Below are 16,433 nucleotides of genomic sequence, written 5' to 3' on the forward strand. Positions count from 1 at the left end.
GGCACTCTGGTTAACGGAAAAATCCTCATGTATTCATTTAGGCAACAAATTATGGCTACTTTCTCATATCATAGCTTTGATAATAACCTCTTGATTGTGCCAGATGCCATGTTAGGTCAGGGTATGAATTCTGTTTGTGCCACCTTTCTGCTTATGCTGCCCTAGGAACATGCCAGCACTACAGCCATGTCAAATATTTAAATATTCTGAGGCTCTTCTTATGAATGAACTCTGTTGTGGCTGGGTTTCAGATAATGCTAATGCTGCAAGTATGAAACCGTTCAGGATACACATTTGATCTAAGTGTGAGATTGCTCACTTTTTTTTACTTTAGTTTCTCAGCAAGCATCTTACGAATAGCTCTGGAAAACATACTTTTCAACATTCACTACAATTCACCAGATGTTACTGTAGATATATTTTGATTCTTTATGCAGTCCAGTGCTTAATTTGTCAACTTGAGGATCAAGGAGATTGCTCCAGTGAGACTTTGTCAACTTGACCGTCTAGCATTAGTTTTTCGGCAGATCACTTAATCTCACCACACCACAGTTCCCTTGATTACCAACATTGTGAGCATATAGCCGGTGCTATGCCATTCACTGGATATTTATAATTTATTTATAGTTAATCAATGTAAATTGCCACATTTAAAATGCCATAGAAGTTGGGTTTGCAGTCAAAATGAGTTACCTGTATGAAGATTTTTGGAGCAAATATATTCAGGGTGCTGAACGTCAGCTAAAAGGGTTATCTACAAGGGATGAAATCCCCTTCGTGTTTGTGTCCACCCACAAACTTACATGGGTAAGAGTACTGCCAGTGTACCTACTGTGGCCTCACTCCTGCTAACTTCTTCCCGACCCAAGGACGGAGGCAGCAGGAGTGAGGCCAAAGTAGATACATGGGCATCTTGACACCCTGGATGAATGTGACTACAGGGGCACGCCCCCTCCTCCTACCATGCTGTCTAAAGAGATACTTGCTTATGGAACAAAGAGTGGAGATTATCCCAGTACACAGGTTAGAAAGCCTGCTTTTACATGTATACGTATTATATGTTTGTCTGTCCCCCGTCTAAAAGTGACAGAGAAGAGAGCAAAACAATCTGAGGTATGTCTATTAAAAGCCTAGGACCCTTAGTAGCCACCCTTTAAGAGCTAAAACATGTTGCCAAGAGAGTAGGGTAACCACCATTACTCCCCAATTATCCCAGTTTTTACTTTTAAACATACCCAAACAACCACCAATAAAGGGGAAACCTGGTACACTCATGGTATTTTTAATCCTTAAGAACCCCCTCCAGCCTCCCGCTATCAAATATCTGAAGGGCTCTTTGGAATATGGTTGAGCCCATCCTGGTTTTTAGGGACCAGGATGAGACCCGATGATGAAGCATGCCACTACTAGAGTGGGTGAGGGACTAACAAAAGAAATCATAGCAATTCTGTTGCAGGCAGTGATAAACTAGGAATGCCTGATGAAAAAACAGGGAGTGAGGACACCAACTAGTGTATGATTGATGGTACTTTGAGAACGTAACCTCCACCCTTAGAAAATGTATCTCTCTCCTCACGTTGGAGGATCATAATTTACCTCCCCCATAATTAAAAGTATTACCCAAAAACTCTTCAGCCACTTCTCACCCTGCAAAAGGCTAGAAATCTACTCCTAACAAGGACAGGAGTAAGGGACTACACCTTACCAAAACAGGTGGGAGAGTAATTTTCTTTAACATACTGTCATGCATCTAACACATTTCACTAAATGATATCTTACAAATTGTGCAGTAATTTAGCAAAATGGTAACAGTCAATTTTTTTCAAGTTGCAAAGTTATTTGAGTACTTTTTTATTTTGAAAGTAAACAAACTGCACACTGATTTATCAGCAAACCATGAGCAACATCTGTCTTACTTAAGTTGCAAATAGTTTTCATTATACGGTTTGTTTTTCCAAATAAAATTAGCAATCTTGCTTCTATTCTTCTGCATATATTTGCGTATAGTAAAGGAATTCTGGGTGTATTATAAATAGGCAAAAAATTATTACATTCTGGAAATGTGTACAAGTTTTAATATTGAGACCACTGTCAGTAATGAAAGAGCTCGACCATACAGTAGAAGTTTCCCTTAATAAACACTGTGTACCTTTTTGGACAAATTACACAAATAGATGCTTTTCTCATTCTAGCAGCAGGTAGTCCTCTTTCCAACAGCAGTGGGTCTACACTCTGGCATCTAAAGGCTTTGTTCTGCAGATGCTTACTTGTCAAAAGGACAAAATAAACATTAAAACGTTTTGTACATGACTCCAAACAGTATGTTCGGGCCACTTGGGCATAGGAACAACACAGTCCTGAATCTTGTTGGCACCATGAAATCAACTAGCTGGGTTTCAGATTACAGCTTTCTGGGCAACAAATAGTCAAGGTTTATGGGCACTGTAAACAACGAAAAATCGGTTTCACAAAAACCACTAGCCGCAGGCACGGCTTTCTGGATCGTTAGAGGTGCCCTGGACAAACAAGAGTTACAGTTAGACATACCAGGATGACTTTCTGGTCAATATCACACCATCTAGGGATCAGAGTTTTACTTAGAATCTTTCATATCCTAGTCACTGTTTTGGTGGGGGCTGCTCGTACAGTGGGACTGGACCCTGGGATTTTAGCAGGGGGCCGTCAATATTCAAAATCAGTGGGCAGTCAAAACAAATCTCTCCTGTTCCCGCAGGCGTCTCTGGACTCAATGGATACTGTCAGAAAGGACTAATCTTGTATCCCAAATCAGGTAGCAGTGATGGGCTTGCCTGTGCTCTCTTCTCAACCTGCCACGTTAAAACAATGTTAAGGTCAAGCTGTAAGCCCCATAATAAAGGGAATGGAAAAATAAAGAGAAATGGAGACACTGGATTCAGCTCTTTCCAATTTCACCTGATTTTCATAGGCTTTCCTTACTTCAAAATATGTCATGACCTTGAGATAATACTTCTAAGTAACATAAATGATAATGTATTAATTAACTCTATATAATACACTCTCTTAGGTTCTCAATACTTGGTGCCCTTTAACTATATACAAAATACATCTAGCAGTCTCACATTTAGTGTAGTTATTTAACTTTCATCTTCTTGTTAAAAGCAGATTACTAACTCACCAAAAAAGTGTCAAGACAACTGGGAAGGCTTACTAAAGAAATAGCAATTCACCCAGGGTATCTATAGGCATATATCTGCTTCGCATATCATACTTCAGTACCTTACTTTCCAATTTTTACATTCTTTGGGCAAATACAATTCAACCAAAGCAAGACTATTTAAAATATTTAAACATTTCAAGAATGCTCTGACTGGTACAAGTACATTAATATATTTGCTTTCTTTAAGATCATTATTTGAAGACCAATTTTGAGTTTTGTGGTAGCTATTCACCACAAAACCTCTGCAACTTAGATTTAAGAATTCTAAGGTAAGCTATGAGTTTAATCGACTTCTACTCATTTCTAAATAGCTTAAGATGTATGCCCACATGAACTGAGTTTACTGGTGTAACTTCCTTTTTTTTTTTTTTTTTTGCATAGCCGTGATCATGTGAGTCTTTCTTGGAATTGGCTTCAGAAACAATGGTTAGCATTATCTGGAAGTATCTTCAAGTGTAGGTTGTAGCAGCACATATACTCTGGCTTGCATAGCAATATGACAAAGTTTGCATGAAGTCTGTACTCCATTTCCAAGATGGCTGATGAAAACAAGTGTTCTCGTGAGAACCTAAAATTCTTGTTTCTCATAACAGTTTCAATCCTCAACTCCACTGATTCATGAGAAATGCATTGCTGGAACCATCACTTTCAAACTTGTCCTCCATGCTCGCATCTTGACTAGCCAGTCTGAAAATCTATTCCTGCTTCATGCCCACCTACCATGTCTCAAGAAACAATGGTGACTCCTAGGCCAAAGAACACAATTTCCATTACACCTAGAATTATGAACTGGATTTTGGTAACTTGAGAACCCGCATATTATACAGTCAGACTAATTAACCCAAACCATGACAAAACAGTCCGAAGACATGCCCTGCAGACGGACGATTAAGCCTTATAAGGATGAATATTCACTGGTTCAGACCGAGTGTACAACAAAGCAGAATCATTAAGGATAGCTCACATGCACTTCATCGTCACTGTTTTTTTTAGGTCTGTCCTCCAATTAATGTGGCTGGTCTGTGTTTGGACACCCTTAAGTGTTGGTCACCAATGATTTTCTGCGAAGTGGCACCTGAATCCAATTTCCACATTACAACTGCGACTGTGTGCACTCATCAGTTAGCACCTGACCTGTGCACTGGTGTCTGCTCTGAAGCAGTGTGTGATGGAGCAGCATAGAAGCATGATGCAAACTGAAGACACAAGTTCTTGCCTTTGTGGATGGAGCAAGGAGTGTTGGTAATGTAACTTTCTATGCAGCCAGGCCTACGAATCATGCTATCCCGTCTTCAGCATCCACACTATAACTTGTATGGCACGGCCAGTTGTGGTTCCTGTGTCTTCCTTTTGCTGGGTGGTGCTTCAAAGCTACAGACAAGTACTTCATGCAGGCAGGTACTTCACGTCAAGATCCAGAGGCAGATCTTAATCCCAGCTTGGTTGCAGCAGTTGGGAAATGGGCAGCACACGGCTCTGAAGTCCAGTAAGCAGTCCTTATATTCATACAGCTATACGGGGTGTAATTTCCCAAAGTATTGTTCACAGGAACACATTACATACAATGGCTAGAGATGCTGGAAAGGGGTCCATCTCCTTATCAGTAAATAATTTTCTTTGACATTTTAGGTAACAACTTCTTGAGAGACAGACAATTTCTATGGTCTCTTTTCTGGACAAACAAGGAAGACATGCTTGTGTATTCCAGACTCTAGCTAGACATCTCCAGATCTAGATCATTACTCATATTTGGACAATGGAAGTTGGTAACACCTCAAGATGTAGACAATCAAAAACTATGAGCGGGGGCCATCTATTGGTGAATGTATGGGTTTTGCACAGGAGACGCAGTTGATAGGCTTCACACTCAGGGAAAGCTTGTACCCCCAATTTCTTACAGAAAGCTACCAACTAAGAAGCCTCCCAGTAAGCTGACAACATATGTTACTTGCTTAAGATTAAAGCAGAGACACTACCTATCTTCCTAGCTGACCAGAGCCTGTGAATCAGCTGGCAGGCCATTAAAGGAGTATCACAAGGGTCCTAGGGGTGGGTATCATTAAGTGCCAAATAAACAGTAGGATCCTGTCAGAAAAAGGAAAGAAGGGCGGGTTGAGAGCTGTGACAAAAGTGCTAGATGTTCAAACTTACATCTCAGTAATTAAAGTAAAACTTCTGATTATTTTCCATTATGAAGTTCTTTGGGTTTTCTTCTGTTGACGTTGGACGGATCTTTACAATCAACCTGTTCATGAAGATAATGTTTAGATCCTAAGACACTTTTTCAGAGGAAAGAGTTAAACTCTGAATCATTTTAGGTCGGAGGTTTAAACTGAATTTTAATTACTTTCATTTTTAGTACAGAGTTAGCTTTTTAATCACCTTTGCGGATATATCAGAGTTGGCCTTTCAAATGTCCCTTGTCTGAGGTTGAGGTTAACCTCTGCATCATCTACTCACTTAGGTTAAAGACGTCTATCCACCTCCCACCATCTGACAGATCTTGAACAGACCTTTGGATCAACCTCTTTCTTAGGCTGTAGTAGTATGTATGTATGTATGTGTTATTTTTAAAGCACAATCCTACTCAAAAGGCTGTGGAGCGCTGTACAGACCAAAGCCAAACAAAGTCTGGGAGTCATAAGAGAGGTAGTTGGCTTCTGGACTGTTAATGCATTACGATGTAGTGTTCTTTAAAGAGGTGTGTCTGTAACTCTTTCCTCAATTGGAGTAGATTGCAATGTGATGAAGTAGAGGATGTTGTACCAGATCTTTGTTGCATAGATGGAAAGGACATACGGGCCTGCTGCCTTGGTTTTGTTTTTTTCACACTTTTTACTCTGAAGTCTGATGGTCTCCTGGCTACTGGTGCACAAAGAAACACAAGAGATAATGAGCTTGCCTGCAAGATAAGCGGGGCGGTTTGTGATGGCTTTGTATTTTTTTAATAACAAATTTTATTGTAATCAGTGAAAGTGATGAGCATATGATACAGCTACATATATGACCTTTGAGGCTGTGATCTCTCATCTGAGCATTAAAGTAACAGTATTATGCTACAAGTAGTGAACATTGCAGTTCCTAGATCATTGGAATTATGTATCAGGTGAAGCAAAGGAGGATTGATTGATCAGTTAGATAGTGACATTATATCCTAACACGTACACAACCATTAAAATAATGAGAACAATTCTGTTAAAAAGGTAAGAAGTTAGAACTATGAACAAAAATACTCTGACTGTGTAGTCCCCCATTGATGTAATTTAGTGCCTCCCCAGTTCTGTAAGCTCGCTATTCTTTCTCTCCTAGAGGATAAATGGCAAAGTGATTGTGGTAGGTAATTGTATGCTAGAAATGAGAGCACCTGAGTCATCTACAGCAGGGAAGGTCGTCCCGAGCCATTGGTGAATTCCAGACATGGAGAGGTCAATCCTCATCTCCCTCTTGCACTTTGAATTGCTCTAACAAGGTATCCCAGGACCTTGCAATGGGGTGCTTACAGAGTCCTCAGTATTCTTCTTAGCAGAGTGATTGGTTTTTGGCTGAGGCCCATCACAACACCTCATCCCTCCAAGCTGCTGCTAGGGGTGCAGTAGGGGATTTCCAGTGTCTTGTTATCTGTCTCTTGGCCAGGAGTAGTGCCAGGTCCACAAACCGTTTTGTCACTCTTAGTGTCTTAGGCTTGGGATTGAGGCCCAATATGAAGTGTTCCAGCGTGTCCCAGTGTGTTGTGTTCTCCAAGGATCTGGGGGAAGTTCGGTCCCGAGACCAGTATGTGCTTAATGATGGGCAAGAACATAGCATATGTATTAAGGAAGCTTCCCTAACTTGGCACCATAGACATGCTGCTGGAGCCCTAGGAAATATTCTGTGCAGTCTAAGCAGCGTCAGATATGTTCTATGGAGGAGCATAAACTGGATACATTTAAACCTATTGTTTCGAGGGATCGTACTAGGGGATTCAACCACGGAAGTCCATTCTTTATCACTGAGAAAGCGGTCCATTTCAGTTTCCCATTGTGTGCGTAAAGGGGACAAGTGAGATATACAGGTGGGTCCAAAGGCATTTGTATAACCATTTGATTAAGTGTCTACCAGCTCCCATCTCATGCACTGCATGAATAAACGGGTGTGTGGCAGGTTCCTCTCTCGATGGTGCCCAGTGCTTATGAATGTAGTATAATATATTGGCATGTGTCACAAAATGAACTCCATGACGGTCATACATGTTTATGAAATCGTGATGTAATATTAGTCGACCATCATCAAACAGGTCACCAACCACGCTGAGCCCTCTCTTCTCCCATAGTTCCAGCTTACAGGAAGTAAGAGCACCGAAAAGGTGGGTATGCCCATAGTGGAATACTTTGGGTGTATGTGATAGTGTCAGATGGAGCCCGGAGAGGCAATGAGAGAGCCATTGTAGTTGGGCCAAAAGGAGTAGGAATGGAAAACCGGAGCCCCTACGTTGCTGCTCACTGCTGGTAATTGTAATTCTGAAAGGCGAACCTGGCGCCACCCGGCCCCATATGAGTCAAGAAGACCACACTGGGGATTATGATGGGCACGTTGACAAAATAGGACAATCATTTTTGACAGCATGACCCTTTTGGACAATGCTAGCCGGCCCGGAATGGACAATGGAAGATCAACTCAGAATTTCACCTGAGTGCGTCAGTTAGTTATAGCTTTAGTAGGTCTCTCGACATCCTGTAAACTTGCATTCTGAGATAGCGAAACGTAGTGTGTGCTACTGGTATAATCCGTTTTCTCATGGTGACTGTGCCCCAAGTTACGACTTCATGAAAAAAAATGCATAGGATTTGGAGGAGTTAACACACAGGCAAGACGTCTCTGAATAAGCGCAATAACTGAGAAATTGTTTTGAGGAAACCTTGAAAATCCCTGGTGTAGAAGAGCATGTTGTCCGCATAAAGAGACACAGCATATGCATGAGGACCATTCAGGATAGCCCAAGGTGTGGACTTTTTCCTAACCATTTGAGCAAAAGTTCCATTGCTAGCATGAAAAGCAGTGGAATTAACATGCATCCCTGACGGGTGCCCCGGTAATTGTACTGATCCGAGATGTGTGTACTCGTTTTTGCTCTTGCTGTGGGAGCAGCATAGAGCAGTTTGATCCAGTAAATTAAAGAGTGGAGTAGGTTCTATGCTTTGAAGGCTGAGAACATATATGCCAAGTCTAGTGAATCGAAGGCCTGTTAAAGGTCCAAGGAAAGGCAACTGGCGGTTGGAAATGTATCCTGTGTAATTTCCATAATCTGGTATAGTCTATGAATATTCAGGGAGGCACTCTGACAAGGAACAAAACTGCATTAGTCTGTGTAAATCAACTCAGGAAGTAAAGGTAGTAGCTGTGTTGCCAATACTCTACTGAGGATTTTATAGCCAGTGGTCAGTATGAGGAGAGGTCAGACAGAGTACGTCCTGGTTTAAGTAAAGAAGTGAACAGCGCCAGCCTGGTGCAGGGGGAGGGTAGAGCCCCCGCTTTTAGAGAGGCTGCATAGAGTTTCTCCAACTGCAGATTAGCAGGGGTGTAAAAGTGGGTTAAATTCGGCGGGCAGCCTGTAGAGTCTGGGTGCCTTGTTACATGCCAAATCTGCAATAGGTTATTTTAGTTCAGTGGGTATTAGTGGGACATCTAATGATTTACTAGTGGAGGAGGATATTTTGGGGAGGTGCAGACCACTGAGGAAGTCTTGTCTAATAGGAGGTGATTGGGCTGTGCATACCTTGTAAAGTTCAGTGTAATACGAGCGGAATGCTTAATTGATTTCCGCCTATGTGGTGCCAGATGGTGTCACGTTCGATAGGATCAGGGTAGGGAAAAGTGGAGGAAAGATCATTTCGGCAAGCAGTGCTTCGGCTGAATGAGTGTAGACATTGGGAGTATTCTTGATAATCCAAGATACTCAGATGTTTTAGCAGCTCAGCGTGGTACACCCTGGCGTCCTGCCAAGCAAGATGGATCACTCAGAAGTGTGCGTTTCAGTGCTCCCAGTTGGTCCTCTGTGTCACCCAGCTCATGTAGGATGGTCTGTTGGGCCCCAGAGACCGTGGCTCTGGAGACTCCATGAATTACCACTTTGAAAGCTTCCCATTCTACAAGTGGAGTAGAGGATGTACTCTCATTCTCAGTGAAATAGGTATCAATTTCAGTACCTACAGTGTGATCGGAATACTATGTCTTCCAATTGAGTTGGCTGCAGTCGCCATGTGGAGACTGGAGTCAGAACCCGACCCCAGGACAGAACCGTCTCTAGGGGATTATGGTCTAAATGAGTTTTATCCAGTTATGTGGTGTTGATAAACTTGTGGGCCATGTGTGGACTACAATAAAAGTAGTCTAGCCTAGTGTGCAAGGTGTGTGTGGGGAAAAGATTGAGTATTCCCTCATAACATGACTGCGTGCTCTCCTTACATCAGTCAGCAACCAAGTGGACACCCAGCCGGAGAGGGCCTTCAAGTATTTAACTACCCCAGTACCTGGTAAGGGAGGATGCAGGCATTCCAAGTCCGTATCCATTACCTCCTATCACCCAAGGTAGATGTGCCCACTCAGCCACCAATGTAGAAATGTACAGGAGGAAAACATCCTGGTCAGTACTGGGGGCAGATACATTGCCCAGTACTACTGATTCCCCATCAAGCAAGCCCTTAACAAAAACATAACATCCATTTTTGTTTCTTGTGCCGCAAATGGGACGCCAGCATGCAACCATATGGCAGCGCCCCGGGCACCCCCAGAATATGTAGGGGCAAACAGTTGACCTCTCCATTTGTTGCACAGTTTATTGGCTTCTGCAGCTGTTGAGTGCATCTCTTGCATCTAGACTATGTTGGCTTTACATTGGTGTAACTGCGACAAGAATCTGTGGTGGTTGTGGAGTGACTCCTGACGTTCCATGTCAGCAATTTATAAAACAGAGGTGTTGTAGGCATAGCAATAATCTATACTTATCGTCTACCAGGGCATTCCCACCTATGGTTGCAATAGTATGGCATACAGGGGACGGCAGACAGCAGTCAGTAAAAGTAAGATCAAATACTGGGTACAACGGAAACTTCACATTCGACCAAAACAACATAAACAAACAACAAACATAATCAATACAAGAAATGGTGCAATCGCTTATGAGGGGGGACCAACTACCTCGTACTAGCATTCTCAAAGTGAAACATTTCGAGTTGGACCATGTCATAAGGAAGCCTAATATATATGTGTCATAATCACTGGAAAGAATCCACTAAAAGGGAACATATCTATGCATGTACTTGCAACTGCCTCAAAAAGAGTATCCCACACGAAGAGGCTTGAGTGCCGACGAATGACTGAATAGCAGGTATGTTGGCTGACATCTGACCTACTCTCAGTGTGAGAAATCAACAGCAATAGGAAACGGAGGTAGAGGTACATTTAACAACAGAGTTTTCTAATCTTCGCATTTCCAGGGAGTAACGAGAGAAAGGGAAGATGAAGGTCGGGAGATAAAAGGAAGGTGGGAGGAGGTAGAATAGGATTGGTTAGATGGAAGGGGTGTGGAGGGGGGAAAATAGAGTGCTAGGAATAGGGGGAAGAAAAAGGCGTGAGGAACAAATGAGGAAGGCTTACCTACACCCCCAACTGACCCAAACCATTCACTTCACCATTAGACTGTACGTCAGGTCAAATCACTTTGTGGTGTCACTGATAGGAAAAGAGCTATACTGGTATTAGAGTCTGAGTCTGAAGCAGCACTTGTCAAAGAACTAGAAGAGGGTTGACTGCACTGTGAGGTCATCCAGGACCGCCCTCTGTCCGTTCAGCACTTGTTGTGGAGTAGGCATCAATCTGGAGGGCGCCGCGTCGGCCTTTTCATGATCAAGACATCGGGGTAGGTTCTGTGTGTTCCTCTGTGAATGATTTAACGAGGGGGACGTGCACTAGGATATTTCTGTTCCAGCCAGTCCCACATAGCCTCCAGTGAGTCGAAAAACAGAGTCGTCTGGTTGTGCATTAGTTTCAATTTGACTGGGTAGATCAGCACATAAAGTCCATCAGTATGCAATTGTTGTTTAACTGCTTGAAAGGAAGTTCGATGGCGCTGCATCTCAAGAGTGCAGTCGGGGAACAAGGAGATTGGCAATGTCCATGGTGTTAGGAGCTTTTTCTCTGGCCTTCTGTAGTAACATATCACAATTCCTATAGTTGAAGATGCATGCAAGCATCAGGCGTACGGGTGCTCCCGGGGAGGGCCCTCTGGTCTGTGCCCTGTGGACACATTCCACTACAAACATGGCCAAAAGTCCTTGAGGGGCTATGGCCGTCTGGAACCAGTGTTCGGTAAAATGCGTAGGGTTGGTGCCCTCTGACCCCTCTGGCATACCCACTTCGCACATTCTTGCATCATCCGCCCTCCCCTCCAGCGCAGTCACTTGTTTCCGACTGGGGGCCAACGTGGATTCTGCAATGCATATCTTCTCTGAGGGCTTCCGGTGGTCAACCTGTAGCAGGCCCTGGTCCGTGGAAAAGTGTGCCAATTCGCTGTTCTATTGCAGATCTGGATTTGCGGATTTCCTGTAGGATTATGTCTGGTTTGTCATTAGAGGGGTCCATGTTTCTGAGTGGAAAGCATTCTTCAGTAGTAGAGAAGAGGAGGCTTCTGAATTGCTTTGGCGTGTTCTCCTGGTGCCAAACAACAAGGCCATTTGGTAATTTTAGTATGCCCCATCATGTATTATGAGATTGTGGGGCACAACCCCAGTGTCGTGGTGACAAGGCTGTCACCAGGGAAAGCAGTGGGGCGTGATATTATATTAGTCCACAGGCTCAGGGCAGAGGGGCACTTACTGACAAGTCATAAAAATCATCTGGTTATGATGGAAGTTGTTGCATCTCTTCTCATGTGCCAATTCACATTCTGCACTGTGCGAAGCCAGGAGTGCACTTATTAGGGTCAAATCAAACAGCGTGTCACTGGGCGTGAGGTGGCGTCTGTTCGATAAGCTGCAGTTTATATGGAGAGAGTGATGGTCTGGCCAGGCTCAGGATTTGGATGTTGGGCCTGTGATATTTGGAGTGTCTCTAGAGGAAGCAACTAGGTTTGTTTTCTAGCAAATTGGCCTTCCACCTGTTACGCTAGAACTTCAGGTCAAGCAATCTAATCTGATGTCGGAGAAACAGAAACTCTTTGAGCCCAGTGTCTGTGAGTGAGGCCCTGGTGTGCAACCTCGTGGGGCCCAGGTCCACACAGTTGGATGTTGGGGGGTGGGCAGACACGGTGTGGATGTAGACTGTTTTGAGACTCTGGTTCTGAGTCTGTGTTAGCGTGTAGATGTTATGCCCAGGAATCACCAGCGCCACGCCCTGCAGGTGTCTCAAGGCCAGATCATTCGTGCGACAGTCAGGCTACGCCAGAGATCACAGCTGGCAGCTCGGCCACGCCACCAGATCAGCAGTGCAGGGGGGCGCTTGTTTGGTATGCTCCCACACTTCAGTGGCAGCCCTCTGACATGGTTTCTCACCCCCCGGGGGGGGGCATCAGAGTGGGTGCAGGGTGCCAGTCTTCTCTCGGTGTGAGGTATGCTGTGAGCAGCCCTGACTGGCGCGGGCAATACAGAGCCCCACATAGAGTCTGGTACAGATGCAGCAATCACCTCTGACCTCCCCACCCCCCCTCCCCCCGGCAAGGAGTGTAAAAATAATAAAAAAATAAAACGTACCTGTTGCCGCTTCAGTGACGCTACTCTCCTCCAGAATCCTGGCACTGGGGCACAAAACAGGCTCCCAATCCAGATGCTATTCTCATGCTAAAGCAAGCATAAGAGCAGCACGGGCTTGGCCTGAGTTGGCTGGTTTGACCCTCTCTCAGGCATAGGGAGACTGTGCCATTTCTCCAACCCGGCTGCGTAAAAGGAAATATGAGTGCACATGTCAGTTTGGCCGGCTTAAGATGGCACGCCAAACTGACATGCCCACTTACACATGGGCGCCACTCTTCCTCCCTGCCATTGTCCCGCCCTGCCCTAGACTCCCATGGCTGAGTCAGACAGTGACCTGCCCTAGACTCCCATGGCTTAGTCAGACAGTGACAAATAATTATTTGTCACTGAGTTGGGGAGGTGAGAACGCTCCCCCGCTATTACGGAGGAGACGCCCTTGATTACCACCATCTAGATGCAAGAACAGGCAGGTTTGAACAGCAGTTCTGAAGTCACTTCCTGGAAGAAACGGTTTCACTTTCTTTGGAAGAGACAGCTGGTGCCAGGCTGTCTGTTTTTTTCAGCACGGTTCCCATCATTAAGCCAGATTTGTCCCGTTTCTTGTTTGTTGTCATTGGCAAACAACAGTAATTCTATACTGTGGGTAATATTAGTTTGATTTTTGTAGCACTTTCTAAAATCACCCATTTGACGTCATCTACTGTGTGGTGTTTTTCAAGCTAATGTTTGGTCCTTTTTATAGAGCTCCTCATACAACTGGTGCGCCATTGCTCATTGATATGGCTATGTATCTTATGTATAGTCATACCTATGTATAAGAATTTATAAAGCTGTGTTATCACATATATCACATTTTCACTGTTGCAAAAGGTGAAAGATTTGACCGCCCATGGTATACCTGTACCATTGTCTACATTCAATAAATCAGTGAATTCACACACAAAACATCTCCCATAAGGTTAAAGTCTCACAACACCGGGCAGACCCCAAAGTGTTTGTAGTCATCATTCTGTCTCTGGTGTGCTTTAGATGTACCATTATGTCACAAATGTTTTAGTGTCACTTAAAAAAAGAACAAGAGCTGTTCACATTGTGCCCCTAAACTATGAAGGATCTTCCAATCTTTCATTTTTCTTGCACATTTTAGGATCTTGCAAGCGTAGTTCTGCAAAGCCAATTTTGTAGAAAGATCAGATGCTTGATCGTCCGACAAACTGATGTCCATGAAACTACGTCTGATACCTGAAAAATGACCAAACTGGAGATTTTCCCACAGGCACAGAGAAGCTAGCTGTCAAAAAGGAGAAGGCTATTTTTCTCGATGGATTTGTTGTGCACTTTGGAAATGACTGCATTATCTTTAAACCTTTAAACCTAATAATCAGACCCAGAAGAAGGCTGGCATGGGAGAATCTAAAAAAAGGGCCCTTGTCATTCACCCAAGTGGAGGATTAACTCCTCTGCTGTGGTGGAATTGCCTTATCATGAAGTCCTCTTGCCTGGTTTCCCTGATTTTTTTTTTTATCATCCTTGCTCTGAGCTTGTAGTTGAGAAATGGGTTCCAATCCTTCTCACAATGAAGTTGCTTAACTGGAGGTTGACTTTGACCTTTTATTCAACACCTTTTCATTGAGGTTCATGGTCTACCTTTCGATCACCTTTGTTCTGATGGGGAAATGTGCTTTCTTATCACTCAAACAATGAGGTTGGAATTGTCCTTAGTATTACTCTAGCCTTAAGGTTTGTTTCCCTTTAAATAAATCCCATTCGTAGATTGGTACTGATCTGGAATTTAATCATGCTTTCTGAAGCAGGAATTGATCTATAATTCATTCTCACTCACAGGATGGAATTAATCATAAGTAACACAGTGCTGAAAAGCTGGAGCATACCTTAGAACACCCTTGCACTCAAAGTACACTTTGGGCCTGATTCCGAGGCCGGCGGGCGGCGGTCACCGCCCGCCTGGCAGGAACCGCCATATGGCCGCTCCGCGGAGGCCATTCAGGCTTTCCCGCTGGGCTGGCGGGCGACCGCCAGGAGGCCGCCCGCCAGCCCAGCGGGAAACCCCTCCCCACGAGGAAGCCGGCTCCGAATGGAGCCGGCGGAGTGGGTATGTGCGACGGGTGCAGTTTGCACCCGTCGCATATTTCAGTGTCTGCATTGCAGACACTGAAATACTTTGTGGGGCCCTCTTACGGGGGCCCCTGCAGTGCCCGTGCCCATGGGCATGGGCACTGCAGGGGCCCCCAGGGGCCCCGCGGCACCCCCTACCGCCATCCATGGCGGTAGGGGGTGTCAGAATCCCCATGGCGGCGGAGCGCGCTCCGCCGCCATGGAGGATTCTGTAGGGCAGTGGTAAACCGGCGGGAGACCGCCGGTTTACCCTTTCTGGCCGCGGCTGAACCGCCGCGGTCAGAATGCCCTTGGGAGCACCGCCAGCCTGTTGGCGGTGCTCCCGTGGTCGGCGACCCTGGCGGTCACCGGCCGCCAGGGTCAGAATGACCCCCTTAATCTTCAGATTATACTTCCTATGGAGGTTTATTTCAACTTCCATCATCCTCACTCTAGAGTTATACTTGAGCTTTAAACTACACCTCCTTTTAAGTTGGATGTGGTTCTCTGATAATAACAATTACCCTTGCATCACTTTCACTGCGAGGTTAAGTTGCCTTTGCAAACAGTAGTGCTTTAAGTTGATTTTGATTCACTCTTACTATGACGTTAGAGGTCACATATGCACTATAGTCAATTTGAGGATGGATTTGACTTTCAGATTATCTACACAACAAAACTGGTCTTCACTCCATTTTCACTCACTCTGACACTGCAAATGAACCTACCATCATTATCGTTCAAAGGTTGAATTGGACTGTCATAGGCACTCTGCCCTTCGGTCAGTGTTTAACTTTAAATCACTTTCGCTTGCAGAAGTCTTCTGCATCATTATTGCTGTTTGGCTGGAGTCGGTGTTCAGTTAACCTCACACAAAGGTTTTAATAAGTCTCCAATCAGTCTAACTGTAAGGTTTGAATTGACCCATTAGTTGGTGTTTATCACTGAGTCAGTCACTCTTTGCAACTGTAGTTCTCCTTTGATTTCCTCCTCATAGGTTCAAATTCATCAACACTTCACCGAAATGACTTTCAATTGGTAGATTTTTGTGGGTTGAACTGACCTTCTACCGCTCTTCAGCTCTGTGGTTTGTATCGACATTTGAACAGTCTACTTCTGAGACTTGAATTCACTTCCTAGTACATCTCACTGAGACTTTGGACTTGGATGCACAGTTTTGTTTAAGCCTGAATCACCCCTTTGCTCACAGAAAGGCCTCCGAGAACGCCGGGACTGTTGTACTGTTAGATCTGGCTACTTACTTTGATTGTTTGTCTGCCAAGAGTTTGCAGTTTGCCTTAGGAAGCATATGATAATGGAAAGGTTTATACATGCAACCACATCACATGAAGTGTGAAGCAGGAATTCTGTGAAAAGGCTTCCTTTTTCCGTCTTTC

General features: G+C 44.3%; 1 protein-coding gene across 1 annotated transcript in view; it reads right to left on the bottom strand.

Annotated features, from left to right (window-relative positions):
* Positions 1-16,433, bottom strand: part of STX8 (syntaxin 8) — an 812,050-nt gene that overhangs the window by 23,815 nt on the left and 771,802 nt on the right. The window lies entirely within an intron of this gene.

The sequence above is a fragment of the Pleurodeles waltl genome, chromosome 7 (genome assembly GCF_031143425.1).
Source record: "Pleurodeles waltl isolate 20211129_DDA chromosome 7, aPleWal1.hap1.20221129, whole genome shotgun sequence".
Lineage (NCBI taxonomy): Eukaryota > Metazoa > Chordata > Amphibia > Caudata > Salamandridae > Pleurodeles > Pleurodeles waltl.